Source organism: Nesoenas mayeri (assembly GCF_963082525.1).
Source record: "Nesoenas mayeri genome assembly, chromosome: 10".
Taxonomy (NCBI): domain Eukaryota; kingdom Metazoa; phylum Chordata; class Aves; order Columbiformes; family Columbidae; genus Nesoenas; species Nesoenas mayeri.
Window position 1 is genome coordinate 9,374,866 of NC_137560.1, and position 17,621 is coordinate 9,392,486.

Sequence of the window (17,621 nt, forward strand, 5' to 3'; positions counted from 1 at the left end):
TATTTTGTAACAGAAAATGGAAAAATTCTTAAGTCACAAAGACTTCAAAGAATTGCTCAGCACAGTCTTTGAGGACTTGTGTTAGCATTTGGAGTTTAAAAGAGCTCAAACGGAAGTCTTTTTGTATGATTGTTCCTTCCTCTATTAAAAATAAAAACTCAAGATAAATCTGTTGAGATTTATACTAATTTATTTTATATAATTGTCAGTTGCTGCCACATAGTGTCACCTACCTCTGCTTTCATCTTTGTTCTTCTCTTTTTTAATGGCAAAATCCCATGGAACAACTAATTAAAAACTTGTGCATTTGAAAGTATTTTTTTCTTCCCCTCCTTTTTAACTTAGTAATTACAAGCCATAACTGTAGGATTAGGATCAAGAACAGTAGTTGGTACAAGCTCGAAATTTTTTCTTTACTTTAGAAAAATACCTCTACATAAAGCTGCAGCAGCTTGTTTCCTTATTTAAACATGAAGTGACAGTAGTTAGATATCTAGGAAACAAAACCATAAAAGATCTGACTAAATGAGTCTAGTACATTTCTAGCATAACCAGATGTGTTCTGTACTCCCTTCAAAAAACAATCAAGTGTATTATGAATTTGGTTTTACGTCTGTTGCTCGCACTTCTTCTGTGAGAATCATCTGCCTCTCAAGAAATTGTCTTGGAAAGTAGCACCCAACCTTTTTTATAGCCCTCTGACACCTACTACTCCTTGTAGTTCCATTTCCAATGCTGACCTCTCTGGTGTATGTGAATAAAGCGATCTTTTCTTGTTTTCTTCTTGTAAGATTTTTCCCCCTCCCCAGTGTCAGATGAAGAAGGCAACAGTAATATAATGGTATTGAATTGGAGAAAGGGGATTCATTTTACCTACAAATGAGTTACACTTCCTTTCTACTAATCTATTTCTTTTTTATTGTTAAATCCAGTTCCTTGAGGAGCAGGAGAGAGAAAGCTCTGGCTATAAACTTTCACTTAGTGATTTTCTTTCTGGGACTGCTGTCTCTTCTAGCTCATTATAGTTATTATAACATTGCACACAACTTTATTGTACCCTTAAATAACAGGGGAGAAAATGTACTGTTTTCATAGAACTTTGGAAGGAGGCATCTGTTCCATGACAAGAGCTTCAGAGCAGAAAATAGATTTTGTGGTGAGTTTCTCCAGAAATTATTTTGGAAAAATCAAAAATGAACAAACAAGGCACCCTCCTCCCACAGAACAAACAAACAAGCCCAAACCAAACCCAAATATTTTCTAATATAGAAATAATCAGAGAATTGCTTAGGTTGGAAGGGACTTCATGGGGTCATCTAGCTCAAGTGCCTTTTCAAGTAGGCTCAGCTAGAGGAGGTTGTCCAGGGTTGCATCCAGTCAGGTTTTTAGTTTCTTGTGAATGGAGACTTCACAACTTCCCTAGACAAAGCTGTCAGCATTTCGCCACCTTCAGTATTTCCTTCATTTTGAGACTACTGATATAGTGCCATGGCTCTTCTGACACGGAAGAACAATCTACACCATTTTTGGGTGGCTAACAGAAATTTGGCCCGTTTACAGACTGTAAATCTGAAGCCTGAGGAAGTGAACAGAGGTGCACAAATGGATGGGGCAGAGCTGGGCTTAGGATTTTATAATTGGTATTCAGACTGGAAGCTATGATGTAAGGTCATATCTTAAAATATATTAAGAGACTAAATGCAAATACTTGCTTGTTGTTAGATCAGCACTAGCAGATTTTTCTTTTTATTATTCCCAAACTGTAATACAAATCATCTGAGAAATCTAATTAATGTTATTTATCATGCTACTGTGCCTAGTCAGCTTTGTAGAAAAGTTTCTTATTGTAGTGAGGTCAAATACTAGTTGTTACTGCAGATGTTTTCAGTAGGTCAGTATCTATAAATGGTAACAGTGGGCACTTCATTATTTAACAGAATTACACTGTAAGACAAGTGCCAAACAAAATGTACACAATCCCTTAATATCTGCGAACAGGCCAAAATGTTCATCTCACGCTTTTTGGTGAACTTCTTACTGAGATTATGGTTTGAAAAACCAAGTTTGTTTCAATTAAAAAAATCAAAAAAACTGCTTTAGTAATATCATTGAGATACATTGTAAGGTTTGTATTTGCTTTTCGGTTTTACAGTAGGAACTGGAATGTAATACCAGCAATAAAAACCCTGCCTGAAGAGGGGTCCTGTGTAGTAAAAATATTGGAGGTAGGAGATCAGTGAGAAATGGAAGGGCAAAGGGAAGCTTAAGAGAGACAGGTGTAGAAAATGAGTTTGAGTAAAATATTGGCAATATTCCTCGGTTCTCTCTGACCACAGAGAGCCCATGATATTACTAGGAAGAAACTCTGTGTGGAGAAGTTTGAATAGGTTTGAATTATGAGAGTTGTACAGTAATTTTAGTTTGTAGGCCTGTGAAATATATATTGGAAAGAATGGTCATAGTTCTCTATACTACACAGGGCTGTGATATTCTTGTAATTTTTGCTATCAAGGTGAAAACAAAGTGAAACAGAAGCTGAGCCTGTGGAGGAAAAAGCATTTCTGTGCAATGAGTTCTTAAAGGAAGGGCTTTGCCTAAAAGGAATTTGAAATAAAAAGATGTGTGGTGTTCTCTTTGCTTTACTATAATATCATGTTATGCTCCAAGTAGTTGTATTCTGGTATTATAACCCTTCAAATGCTAACAAAACAATAAGAATTTTGAAAATGCATGAGGTTTCAAATTGGAAAGGGAAGGGATACAAATAGTACTAGTGTGGAAGCTAAAAGAAAATTTATTCAGGAGTTTTGTTACTTATTGGTGTTTTAAGTAGTAGTAATGATAACCTGGTTAAAATTATATCAAAAATGACCTTTATTTGTTACTGAGCAAATAGTAATACAATTTAGATATTTAATATTTTTAAAAGAGTGAAAATTATATTGCTTTTATGGTTTGAGGGTACAAAAAAGCCCATTTCTCTTCCCTGTTTGCATAGGTAGTCTGTATGCAGATAGATATAGTGTCATGACACTGGAAGATAAAAAAGCAGTTCTTTGTTATCTGATTTACCTGTATCCAGGCTTCTAAAATGAGCACAGGAACAGTAAGAGTTGGTAGCTACTTTCTGTCAAAAAAGGTCACTGTTGTATGTAACCTGCCTGCTTTGGATGTTCCTACTTTTCACTGCCATCGTACAAAATTTTTGAGAGGGAGTTCACAGGAACTGAGTGTTTAAAATCTGCACCATCTAAACACTGTGTACTGATTTGCTCATAATGTAGGTAGAGTTTCTGATAACCATAACTGACCAGATGTATGTCTGTACGTATGTGTAAGTGTATGTATAAACATATGTACATATATTGTCACTAACTGTATGGACCTTTTATCTAGCATTATTCTTTCGCCTGGCTCAAATACTCCATATTGTTTTTTAGATTAATTTGGACAAGATACTTTTTTTTTTATTCTTTGTGGGAAGCCTAAGAAATTTAAAAGAAGGTTCTGCTTATCCTTTCTCAGTATTACAAAGGCTTATAAACAAAAGATGCCAGTGATTCCCTTCCCCAATATTGTACTTGATATAGAGTGGAAGAGGAAAGAAAAATAAGATTTGGTACCACTGTGGGAAGCTGAGCTTGTTCTTGTGACTACTCCAAAGGGACAAGGAAGAGAGAGCAGAAAGCCAAGAACAAACTGTGGAGAGACTTCTATAGGCACAGAGGTGGATAAAGATGCAAAATTGCATTTGTTATGTTGAAATGTATGTGTGTGGCTCTCATGTAGTTGTCCAAACCAGTGTGTGACTTCCATTGAGACATCAGGTAGATAACTTTCTCTCTTACCCTGTATGTGTTGATAAGATTTGTTATTTTTATAATGCTACTAAATAAAGGATCTGCAAGTTCTCTGTGAGCTTTAGTTAATTAGGTCAAACTAGACTCCTGTGAGTTGTTAAGTCAGCTAAAGAGATCACTCAAACTCACAGTTTGAGCATAGTAGCTATTTTAACAGTACAAAAAATTCCTCAGAGTTTAAGATGTGATGTATTGAAATGAAAGATGAGTGTAGAGAGACTAAACTTAATTGTCCAATTTAGGATTTGGTCAGAACACTAAAGGTAATTTTCTACTTTTATGCAGGAGTGGGGGAAAGAATGTGAGGTAACTTCTTGTTTAGTTTTAGGAGTAAAACCTAATGGTGTTGGGAGTAGATGGGATTTTGCCAGTTGAATCTGGAACACATTTCCTATTGGCTCCTTTCATATTTTCTGAGAATCCTATCAAGGAAAAGAGAGTGGGTAAAGGACTTGGTGGAATTAAAGCTATCTGATCTGAGTGGCTTAGGGTCTCCTAAAATTGAAGCATTAGTTCAAAAAGCGTATTTTTTAAAATGCTAATTACCGATTCACTGATATGGTTTCCTCTTGTAACAGAGTATTTTATAAGACATTTTTATTTAGTGAGATACCTTTTGCTTCATATCTGGTAAAACTTGGAACTGCTGATGCAGTTTTTTAAAACGCATAGCCAGAAAGAAATGTGGTATGATCTAAAGCAGACATGCTGCACCTGAGCTCTCCTTCAGAAGGTTTCTCTTGAAGGAATAGAATTCCTTCAAGTAAGGCTGAGCGTATTTCATACATGCTTATATTTCTGTGCAAGCAAAATCCTGGAAATACAAGATATTTTTTCCGAGACATATGGACAGAGATCATATTGCATGTATATGTCTTCTTTCCTTTTTCTGAGTCATTTTCATGGTTACCTTCAAAGAGGAAATTCCTTTAGGCTGATCCTTTAGGCATTCTGAAAGACGCATCTAAAAAGAGCCTTAAAAGCTTGTCTGGCCACTGTTGACACTAACAGAGACTCAAAATTACCACTTTATTATCCCTAGCCCTATGTTCCAATGTTCCACAGTATAATGGATATTTTTATATCTTCATATATTTAGGATGAAGGATGGATCTTCATGGAGTGGCCAGGAGCTCAGATTTGAGTCTGGGGCAGCTGATAGTCCTGTTTAGTGCTGCATAGAATATAAGGAAACTAAGAGTAAACATGTCGACTTTCAGTAGCATCTATTTCTTAAGTTTCTCAAAGGGAACAGTGTACTGGGAGAACATCTGATTGCTTAGCAACCTAATCAGAGGCTTTTAGCAGATTTGTCATGTGATTACTAGAAAATACTTGAACGTTTTTCTTGATTGGGTTGTGAAGGGTGTGTGCAAAATGATTTGGAGAATGCAGAATAATGAACACTTCAGTGTTGTATGCATAAGCTGGATATTTTTATAATTCGGTATGTTCAGTCATGGAAGGGGAAGCCGGAGATAAATCATAGCCCAGTTGAACAGCCCAGGTTTGAAAGGACCTTGCAAAATCATGTGTTCCAACCTTTTTTGAGAAAGGGAGCCTAGATGAGATTATCTGGCACCCTGTCCACTCACATTTTGGAAACATCCAGCGATGGGGACATGACCATGTCCCTGGGGAGGTTGTTCCAGTGAATGATTGTTCTTATTGTAAACAATTTCTCTCTTATCTTGAGATGAAACCTATCCCAGTGCAACTTAACCTGTTGCCCTCTGTCTTTTCCCTGTGGCTCTTTGTGAGGAGACTAGGGGCAAGCTAGGAGGAGACTAGGGGCAAGCCTATCCTCTTTATAGCTGCTCTTTTAGTACCAGAATACTGTGACAAGATTCCCCCTGAGCTGCCTTCTCCAAGGAGAAAAGACCGAACCCCTTTTGTCTTTCCTCATAGAGCAGATTCACCTTTCTTGAATTGTGGGGACCAGAATGAAGACCATGATATATGTGTGTCACAGTGTGATTTATGTCTATGCATTACCTTAGGATTAAGAAGTTTCTGTACCTAAAATTGTAGGCTTTTATGCTGGTTGATTATGTTGTCTTTGAAAAGTTGAGTAAAAGTCCTTCTCGTCCTTTGTTAAATTGAGACTTGCATTTCCATCAATTTACTAGCTGTGGTTTCTCAGAGGTCTTTAGTGAATGTCATGACCTCAACATTTCTTCTTTGGTGGAACAGTCCTCGTGTAAAATCTCCACTTTCTTAGGTCACTGCCATAAAATGCAATCCATTTCAGTACATCTCCCCATTAGCACTCACTTGCTGAAGTTTAGTTTCTGTGCTTCATATTTGAAGATTATAAAGGATTCACAGAATTACTATTTTTCCCTTCCCAACTTTTTAAGAGATTTAATGCAGTCGATCTCTCATAGGGATTTGTGGAAGTCTGCAACCTTTAAGGAATTAGAAATAGGCATAAACTTTAGGAGAGTAAAATAAGGCTAGTTTGTAAGCAAATCTTATGTCATTAAAATATGAAGAATTACAATAATTTGAAAGTTACTTTCCATTGAAGGCCACAGAACTTACAGCTAGTTTATTGGATTTAAAAAACAGTATAACAAGGAGCAATATATGCAGTACATTTCACCTCTCATTTACTTCCACATATAGATTTATGATACCATTTAAGATTATTAGAATCAACTAGACAGTTCTTATGTATTTTCAAACAAACAAAAGGTTGACTATGAAACAACAACTACAAAGTATTAATCATACTGTATGGGAGGAATATATGTTTTGAGTTACCATGGAGATGGATAGATTTTTATAGATTTTAAAAATAAAGACCAAATTAAATGTAAGTCACCTTCTGGTGTCCTTGGCAAAATGTGCAGGCTGTTTTTATAATTTCTTGCTTTGTAGGAGAATGTTATTTAGTCATAACATGCTCTTTCATTTTGATAAATAAAACAGCTGCCTTGCTGGTACTGAAATTCATAGCAAATTGAGAGGGATTTGGAGAGTGTTTTTTGATTTTTGAGGTTGTTACTTTTTTGTAGTATTAGTTTGTAGTTAACAAAGAGCTCTTTCTTTCTAGAACAGTGTCCAGTCTACTGCATGCTGAAAAGCTTGTTACTATATGCATGTAAAGTACGTGTACAGTATTAAAACATAGGAATTTGGTTTTATTGAATGCTGGTGTAACTACCTGTGAGCAGACAATCAGCAAGGAAACAAAAGAATTTACTCAGGGGGAAACCAGTGGCTGACCTGCAGATGCCTTCAAACTGTTTCTTTTGTACTCTAAACATACTGAGCATTTAATTAAATTAGACCAGGGAAGGAAGGTTTTAATAGAAAAATCCAAACAGGAGTTGGAAGGTTTCTTCATCTGTAACTGGAGAGATGCACCTGGGTTGTTCCCAATATAATGTTATCCCCAAATTCATGTGAAATAGAGACAAATGGTGGTGTGGTTTGATTTTAGCCTTCCAGAGATGTACTTTGAGGAAATACGGCAGTTTGTTTTGGTTTTATTTTGTTTTTAAAGCACAGAAAATTAAAGAGGGGAAAAAAGGGGCTGGGAAAACTAGCAATCTGGCTTTTTGGAGTGAGCAAGCTTGTGTGAGTGTATAGAGCTTAGAAGGAAAAAGACCCATCATCCCTAGTGGGTATTTGTTGGAACTGAAAAGACCATTTGTTGGATTTCATTTTATATAAGACAGATTTTTTTGTTTGTTTTTTTAATATAAAAGTGAATAACATCTGTTCTTTTGGCAGCCTCTATGGCACTGTTGTCCATGTGGTTATCAAGAAGCGTCCTTTAGTCTTATCCTGATTTATGTTACTTTGTGTTGTTTCTATCCTTAAGACACAGAGAGGAAAAGGTAACTAATATATAATTATTATAATTATTAATAATTATGTCATTTTACTATCTATATATAACACAATTGTACAAGTTTTCTAAGGGGAGTGAGTAACAGCAAGTTTCACAGGTGAGAGGGGTAGAAAATCAGGGTTTTAAGAACTAGTGTATACACAGGTGTACTGCAAAGCTGGAGCTGCACCAGCAGACAAGCCAGCGCTTGCCCTGCCAAATCTCATTACTCTCTGCACTGGTGCATTTGGCTGGGCAGGAGATAATGGTTGATTGTTGTGTCCTTCTAAACAAACAGGAATAAAAATGCATCTTAATTTAAAAACTCAGTGGTAAGTTTGGCAAATAGGTACTTAATTTTACATAAAGTATTAAGGTGAAATTAAAAATTAAACAAGATTATTACAGACCAGTTTCTTCTCTCTTGTTTCAACTTCCAGCCTCATGATTGTGGCTGTACTGTGGGGACAACTGGTAAATAAAAACTGTTCTAAAAGTGTAAGTAGGGTTGCAAAGGCAAGCATTCAAGAACAGGGAGATGCCCGGGTTCTCAGTTCAGTCTGCTTTTTCTGTAAGAGTTACGATAAGTCATTGCTATCATGTCTTCAGGTAGTGAAGATACTTTATGACTGTACACTTATCCCTAAAAATAACAAACTGCCATTGAGGAAAAAATAAATCCATCAGATGATATGAAAATTGCAAAAGATAAATGAATTTAGGGCATCCCAATAGCTTATAGAACAAATAGCCATTTCTTTTTAGACCCAGTACTCGCTGCCACTAGTAGCTCCAGATTCAATGTGTTCAGATGAGATCCAGTACCTATTACAGAAAAAACTGTTGCTGAAATAATTGAAACCATAAATCAAGTGTAGGACTATATTATTTTCCGATAATAGCCACTGATATAAGTATACCTCTTTGTATCAGTGCCTTCCTGCTGATGTGGTCTCTATTTTGTTTTCCTCCAGCACGAATGTGTGCTGCTGCTGCTGCTGGTTCCAAAGGGGACAGCAAGTGCTGAAGGGACACGAGCTCTTGTCAGCACAGCACCACGTGTGTGCAGCGAGAGCAGCTGTTGTGCCAGCAGATGCAGAGACACGGGAGACTTGGGAACCCCTGTTCTGGGGGTGAGGGTTGAAGTAATACCTTTGAGTCCATGCTTTTTTAAAGTATAGTATATGAAGTCCCCTCTTCTGCCCAAAGTGTTATACTCAGTAGTTAAGATTGCATGTGCGTGTGATTTGCCACAAGGCTTTCTTGGGCTAACATAGCTATATTGAATCTTTCTTTTCAATGTATTTTGCTGAAATGTGTGTGAAGTTTGAAATGTCCCCGAGCTGAAAGGACTTCTCATAAATTTGGAAGATCCTGAGTCCCTAGTTCTTTATCTGAAGTTTGTTTTATTTTTCAGTAAAATGACAGTAGTCTGAATTCAAAGACCTTCATGTAGCAGGGGAAATAGTGGTATCTTTTATGTTCTTTGCCATTTGAGCATTAGATGCTTGATCTAAATTAAATTGCAGTTGATGGAGCAGATTTCAGTTTATTATTTCCAGTATGTCCTGGGAGGTGACAGGCAATTTATGAATGCTTGCTCTGTGGGCTGTGCAAGAGCAGGCATTCAGAAATGCAGCTGAGATTGCATCCTTTCAGCAGGAAGGGGACACTGTTATTTAATACCTCCCCGGACTTTCCAAGCTGACACAAGCTGGCATTGCTGCCGAAAGAGGCACTTTGTCCCCCTCCCGTCCCCTTCCTGCCCTTGCTGGCAGCAGCACTGGGCTGGGTGACAGTGAGTGAGGCCGAGGAGCCGTGTGTCCCTGCACTGTCACTTGGGAGCTGGTTATGGGGAGTATGAGCTGCTCTTTTGTTTAGTCCAGTACTTAATACCTTTTGATAGAACTGTTGATGCTCACATAAGATGCAGGTTTGTTATTAGTATTGTTATATCACTGAGTTTTCTTTGATTTAAGAATAATACTTACAGGTTTCTTTTATGAATTAGCTTAAGCTCTGTTTATTGTGAACAGATGCATGTATTGACAGTGTTTTCTAATACAGGAGTTAAAGTACTAGTAGTGATCCTAGTACTGTACTTTTCAACACCTTCTATTACTGTCAGCATTTAATATTTTCTTTTGAGTCAGGGTAGGCCAGTAAAGGGTTGAAGGCAGTTATTTTATTTTGGGAATCCATCTGTATCTTTTTCCTTCAGTGTTCCTGATAGCCTCAGAACTTATGTGGTAATAAAGTCTTTTTATTCTCTATGTGACCTGGCAATCTTAGCCATCTTGCAGGGTGCATACCGAAGAAGCCCCGAGTTACCATTGTTAAGGAATGAGGTAGTAACATTTTTGGTCTCAGAATTTTTGTTTTGACCTGAATAGCTCAAGTTTAATTTGAAGTGCACTGGGCCACTTACCTTCCACAGTGAGATAAACTTCAGCAGTTTCTCTGCAGATGAGATTTCTGCCTAGTGAGGATCTAGTGGTAAGTGGTTTCACTAATAGTATCAAATGGACTTGTTATTTTCTTATTAGAGGGAGGTGCTTGGAAACTCACTCAGGTAGGATTTAATGAATTGCTAAAATGTAGCATAGAACACTGGCTCATAATACTAAAAAAAGAAAAAATCAACTTTTTTCTGGGAAAACTGAAAAAGAAGAGCAGCAGCATTTTAATGCTCTTTTTGTCTATTTACTAATGAAAAGGAAGATGTAAAGGAACAGGTGTATGGCAGGTTTTCATGGGTGTGTTCATAGATTTAAATTACTGTAAATGAAAACATTAATTATGGAATATTTGTTAGAATGAAAGAGAGGGAGGGAAAAATAAGATCTTAATCACTGTGGGGTTTTATTGTAAAAACCAAATAATGTTAAGGGTATTGTATACAGATACTACTAGTATCTTAGTTTCATTTAAATGTATGCGGTGACAGAAAGTTTTGATCCTGGAAGTTATTGATACATGTGCTGGATCCTTATGTAGATGTATATTTTTAATATTTTTAAAATGTGTTTTTTTAAAAAAAGAAGCTATACTGTCACTTTGCATGAGAAAGTGACTGTTACATGGACATTAAGTGCTCTTTTAGAAGAGCAGCCCTAAGTTTCTCAGCACTCATGTCAGTTATTCAATGGACTTCAGATGTTAAAAGAAACAAACCCCTCACTAAACACTGGGAAACTGATTTGTACTTTTGTACAGGGAGCTCAGCTTCTCTATTTCTTCCATCGAACACCTCTCCGATCACTTGTCCACTTTTGTTTCTTTTCTTTTCAGGATCGCTGTCTGAGCTGCTCATTAACTCTTCATCTCCCTTTCCCTGGTTCCTTCTCAGTTACTTCCTAGTGAGCCCCACTTATGCATGTACTAGTCTTCCTGCCTTCCTAAATAACTTTTTGTTTGTTTAATTATTACTTTGTTATGAAAGGAAACAAGTAGAATAAGTATTGACTTCATTTTTCTTGCAATTAAGAAGTTATTACTTGAAGAGGCGCTATAGATAGTGATGTGGGGATATCCTGTTACTTTTCAAAAGAGGAAAATATTGTGATCAATCCACTGCTAAGAAGATAGAAACCAAAGATCAATTTTCTGGCAATTTTTGTCTGGCCCATGTGTCACAAAATGTGAGCAGAATGGCAGTTTGTTTTGGGGGAACTAGCAGCATCAGTGACAAGTTCAGACTTGGGAAGATGGTTTTAATGAGCCAGTTAGGCTGCTTGTTGGATTTTGGTGTCAGACTCCGAAGTTGTTGCTGAGTTTTCTGTATCAGATCTGACAATAATTTTAGGCATGTCAGCTCCCAGTGTAATGCTGTTGACTGTCATCACGTAAATCTGCATTAGAAATGTATCTAAGTGCCAGTATTCTGTTGAAGAGTTATTCCATTACTAGCGTAGTAGTCTAGGAAAAACATAATTGTGATTTGATATTTCTGTTGAAACCAATGGCATTGCTATGTTAGATAAAGCACAGAATAGCAGTATTGAAATAGTTGCAGAAAGAGGAAAGACAAACATTAGGTATATTTCCTTGTTTAAAAAAGAATCTTCTGTGTGAAACAATCTAAAGTAATCTTTTCTAGTTGTCAGTTTTATTTATCCTAGAAAAGCCCTACACAGTTTTAAGATGTAATTTTTTAATGCCTTCATTCTTCATTTCACTACCTTTTTTTTAAGGTAGAGCTGGGAAATACATAACTAGGTAGCTCACTGGCATTGCCAAAAAAAGCCAAAATTTTCTTACATGGACAATAAGCTGAAACACTTACACATTGTGTGTGAATTTCTGATGCAAATAGTGGTCCTATCCCAGTGTATTGTTACAACCAATGGTAGAACAAGGCGTAATGGGTTCAAACTGGAACACAAGAGGTTCCACTTAAATTTGAGAAGAAACATCATCTCAGTGAGGGTGGCAGAGCCTGGCCCAGGCTGCCCAGGGAGGTTGTGGAGTCTCCTTCTCTGGAGACATTCAAACCCACCTGGACACCTTCCTGTGTAACCTCATCTGGGCGTTCCTGCTCCGGCAGGGGCATTGCACTGGATGAGCTTTTGAGGTCCCTTCCAATCCCTAATGTTCTGTGATTCTGTGATTTCCAATGAAGTTCTCCCATTTTATTAGAAGAAATCAGAAAGCTATACCTTATGAATAATCTTTTGTTAGATGTCCTCAAGCTGGCCTGGCAAGGACCTTCTGATGGGTGTCCCTTTGAGTACTCTAGAGCAGGGGTGTCAGACTTGTTTTCATTGGGGGCCACATCAACTTCGTGGTTGCCTTCAAAAGGCCAAATGTGATTTTAGGACTGAATAAATGTAACTACTCCTACATTCATCCCCCAGTGAAAGTGAGTTTGACGCCCCTGCTCTAGACGATCCTCTTTTGTTCTTTCTTCTACCCCTCTGACCTAGCCCTCTGTTGAATCTCTTTACCAGTTCTGACTCAGTCCAACAACAACAAAAAATTCTTGGAAATAAATGTCAGTGCAGAGGGGCAAAATACAATTTTATTGCTTCTTCTGTACAAAGAATTGCAGTGCAATTTCAGGCATATTGTGAAGCAGAAGGCTATCCAGACAGGAAAGAGCTTTGAGAAGCCCAGCTTCATAACGTACGCTGTTTATTGCACTAATGCATACGCTAGTGTCTGTGTGGCTGTGCAGTGGGAATTAGAGAATGATCTGGCTGAATGCTAACCATCTTTAATTCTGTTGCTGTTTTTCTGGCAGATTAGATTCTTGATGAGCTCACTGTACAAGTGCCAGTCACAGTGCATGGAAAGGAGACAATAGGTTCAGACAGTGAGAAATTTTGAGACTACTTTTTTCAGAAATATGAATTTCTGGTGGTTTAAACTGACTGTGCTGCCAGTGTTACACTTTAATGTAATAAAGAAGTGGTTACTAATAAAGGCAGGTTTATGCTATTGATAATAGTCTGATGGCAGGGATTATTATATTGGTTATTGCAAACTCTTCTGTTGTGGAACTTGATTATTGCTTTGCTTATTATCTCCATCATAGAGTTTTGGCTTAAAAATCAGACAGAACTAGGCAAAGGATCTTCTCATAGCTCACAGAGAGTTTAACTGCTGTGTCTCAAGTTTTACAAACACAGAATCGTAGAATCCTGTAGATTGGAAGGAACTTCTGTGGGTCTCCAGTTCAACCTCCTCCTCAAAGCAGAACCTACTAGAGCAGGTTGTTGAGGATCTTGTCCAGTTGAGTTTTAAATATTTATGAAGATCCCACAACCTCTCTGGGCAAAAATCTGTTCTAAATTTTGACCGTGCATTAGGGGAAAGTGTTTTCCTTTTATCTAGATGGTATTTGCAATGTTTGTTGCCTTTATTGCTATTCTGGTGCATCTCTGAGAAGAATCTGGATCCATCTTTTCTAAATGTTTCCATCTGGCAGTTGTACATGGTAAATAAGTACTCTAGATGTTCCATGACTACTGAATAGAGGGGAAGAATTGCGTCCTCTGGCCTGCAGGCTCCCCTCTTGCTGATACAGCCTGGTATATAGCTGGTCTTTGCTGCAAGGACAGCATTGCTGGCTGATCTACATCTTCACCAGGATTGCCAGGTTGTCTTCAATAAAGCTGCTGCCTGCCCTTGTTGCATAAGGTTATTCTCTCCCAGATGATGAAGAGTTCGTATTTGCCTCGAAAGAACTTTGTGTGGTTCTTCTGCGTCTGTTTTTCCAGCCTGTCAAGGAGGCTCCTCAGAACAGCAGCCTCCAGTGTGGTGACTGCTCCCCCAAGCGTGGTATCATCTGCACAGTCTGGGACACTGCGCTCCATTCCAGTAACCAGATCATTAATAAAGGTGTTGGTTCCTGAGAGATGCCACCAGGAACTGGCCACTAGTTGGCCTATGTACTGTTGACAATGACCCTCTGGACCTGGCAATCCAGCCAACTTTCCACCCAACTTGCATTCCATTAGTCCACTACAAATCTCACCAACAGGGCTTAAAGCATGTGTTCTCCAATAGATGTGCTCTGGCTGTCCCAGGCTGGTTATCTTTTCTGACCTCAAATCTTAAAATTCCATAGTTGAGTTTCCTTGTTTCCTAGCGCTGGCCTGCTCTTCAGATAGAAACCATGCGCATCCTTAAATCTGATTACAAGTTGCATTGATAGAGTTAACAATAAATGTAGGACTTCTGCAGGTATTAACTAGCCATCCTTTGACACTATGATTAAATAAATTAACTATGTACAATTAAATATAACATTTACTAAATGGTTTAAAAACAGACAAATTGATAAAAAAGCGGTTGAAAATGGAGAATTGTTAATCAAATGTTCTTGTAGTGGGACCTGCAAGGATCTGTTCTTGTCTTGATATTACTCACTGTTTTCATAATAGGAATGAGAAAAAAATGGTGCAGTCTGATAAAATTTGCTGATGATGCAGTAGTAGAAAGTTAAATAATGCTTATTTCAGAAATGGCATGGTTTCTGTCAGATACTTGTCTCATTTAAACAGCATCTATTCTAATACATCCAAATATAGAAAAGACCTACAGATGGTGTTTATGTCCTGAGGTGCACTGACACTTAACATGATGAAACATTATTGTGGCAAACCAATTGAACGTCAGCCTCTTCCTTGATTTTGATAGCTAAGAGTTAAGAAGCCTCGCCTTTATAGGCAGGGGGCCATCTTGGGAGGCAGATGAGGAGAGTAATTGAAAATCTCTCTGTATAGACTAAATGAGGTGATTGTTGAGCAATTGCTACTGATTCTGCAGTGTCCTTTTCCAAATAGATGTGGAAAAGCTAGAAAGATTCAGAGATAATCTGCAATACTTGATTCTTGCAAGGCAGGGAGTGATAGGAGGGGGAACCTCGAATGGGAGGAGAGGTCCTAGTGTGGATCTTAAGGTTACCTGGTCCATTTAACCCCTTTAAGCCAAGTTCCATTCCCATTATGGCACTTTCAATGTGTGCTTGTCTTGCCTGTTATTAAAAAAAAAATGTCTAAAACAATGGATATTTTGCAACCTCTCAAAAAGTCCGGTACTTTTTGGCCCGTGCTGTTGAAGACTTTCTTCTGAAACACATGCTGAATCTTCTTTACTGCTTGTTATTTGCTACTCTCCCTGCAATGGACAAGGAAAAGAGATTATTTCATTCCTCTTTCCTTCAAGTTTTTAATTTAAACTGTTTTCCTAATTCTTGTCATCTCAAGACTAAACAGCCAAACAGTCAAACCTAATCTTTAGAATATATAATACCTTCTGGATACTCTCATTGTTGCTTTAAAGAGTTACTTGTTTATCCACACCTTCTCAATGTAAAGTAGATAAAAGTATATGTTTAGAGAGGTAAAAATAAAAAAGTGAGAATAATATTGCAGCAGAAGCCTGATGAATACAGAGTGTAGAAATCTTGTACATTTGTTCTGACAAACTGCACAAGTTCAGTGAGGAGTTAGTCTCTTTCTCTATTTCTGACTTAAAATGAGTATGTGGAGAATGGTTTCAGGTGGATGACTGCTAATTGAGGTAATCTGTCAAAAATCTGTTTCTGTCAGCTCTGTCACAAAAAGATAACAAAGTCCAGTATTTACAAACTAAAGTCTTGCAAATTCAGAATAGAAATGAAGCCACTTTTTAAAAATTAGGGTAATTAACAATAAATTAATCATGGAAAGCAGTTGCTTCTTTATTACTGATATCTCTAAAACAAGACTGCGTTCCATTTTAAATGATCTGTTGCCACATTATCTTGGAGGAAGAATGTTGCGGCAATCTGTGAGTGAGTTTCTATGGCATGTGCCCTGCAGGAAGTCAGACTAGATAATCACAATAATCCTTTATAGTCTTGGAATTGATGAATCTTCAAATTTGTTTAGTCAGGACCAGCTGTGTTGAAAAATAGCATTACTAAAATACAAAAAAAAAGTGCTAAGAAGAAGTGGATATACTGCACTGACTTTTTTTTATATTCTTTCAGGCAAGAGAACTATATGCAAAAAACCTTACAGTTTTTTAGGAGTCTTCCTCTAGTGGTGTCTTTCAGAGATTATATGCTAGTTCTTTTACCCCTTTATACATATTCCTTGTGGTTTTTAATGACTTTTATCTACTTGATAAAGGTGCCTTTCAGCTATTCATATATAAATTGTGGAAAAGATTGACATTCAGCACTTTTTTTGGCTCACTTATGTTTCAAATGCTGTAGGGAACAGCAGATATTTTGGATATCTTTGGGTGGAAGATGACCAGAAATTGTTCAGATGCTGTATGAAGGTGTAAGGGTGAGCCACTAGCTAGTCCTTTTGCTTTTGAGGCTGTACTGATTTGGCAGTTGACAATCAGTAGTGGACCCGAGGGCACTGCATTGCCAGATGTGCTGCGTTTCAGTCAAGAAATAATACTGACATAATGCTTGACTGTTATTAATTAACTGGAGTTTTGACCATTACACCTGAAGTGAATGTGAGCCTGTGTAATGATATTTTTTTCCTGTCCTTTTGGCTTTTATCTGTGGAGCATGTTATTACATTTTAAGTACTAGTTAGCACAGCTAACTTCTGTCTCAGAAGGTCACCCTATTTAAAACAGATGAAAAAAAATCTCAATATTCTACACTGCAGGAATGATTTGATATTTGTTTTCTATAATAATGAGATGCCCTAAGTGGAAAAACATGGTTTTATTTGGATGATATTGGGATCTTTGTTTAATAACTGCAGTTTTAACAGCTGCCAGCCACAGGTCTGTTACAAATATTTGCAGTGTTATGGTTACATACATGGAACAAACATTTTTAAATTGAAGAGATTTGAATTAGTTCTGTATCCTGGGATTTGTACCTGTTTTTACTTTTTATTTGCAGCTCTGTCTCTCATCTTTTACTATTTTAATTTTTTTATTTACCAAAAGCTTGCATATTTTACAGAACAAATAAAAACAGGTATTTGAAAACAGACTTTATTTATAATTTACATCCTACTTGCTGCATTCATTTTTTTCCCACTTTTTGTTTAACTCCTAAATTGTAATTTCTATGTTCTGCTGTATTGCGAGGTGGCTGCCAGCTCAGTGGCAGAGTTTACAGCTAGTCTGCTTCACCCATTCTTTCCCGGGATGAAGTGCTTATCTTTAGCATGCATTTGAATCAGTTATCGTTTTACCACGATTCTTCCTGAGGCCATATGTAGTGCTGCATTTATTGTCAAGGCAAAAGAAATTACTTGTTTAGATGAGTCTAACTTTGATGGATCAGACTCTTCTTAGCCATATTTCTGGCTGTTCTGAAACCCAGGCCAGCTTGTCACAGAGTATCTGAGTTGATCATACAGAGCACTTCCATTTGCCATTAGCTGTCTGGAAGCATCTTCCCTAAACCATGGAGGTTCTCTGCACCTGAGCGTGGCTAGCACTGCTCGCCT

General features: G+C 37.4%; 1 protein-coding gene across 1 annotated transcript in view; it reads left to right on the plus strand.

The window, feature by feature from the left end:
* The window catches only part of DOCK3 (dedicator of cytokinesis 3), a gene marked incomplete at both ends in the record, with an annotated part of 193,529 nt that overhangs the window by 33,117 nt on the left and 142,791 nt on the right, over nt 1–17,621 (plus strand).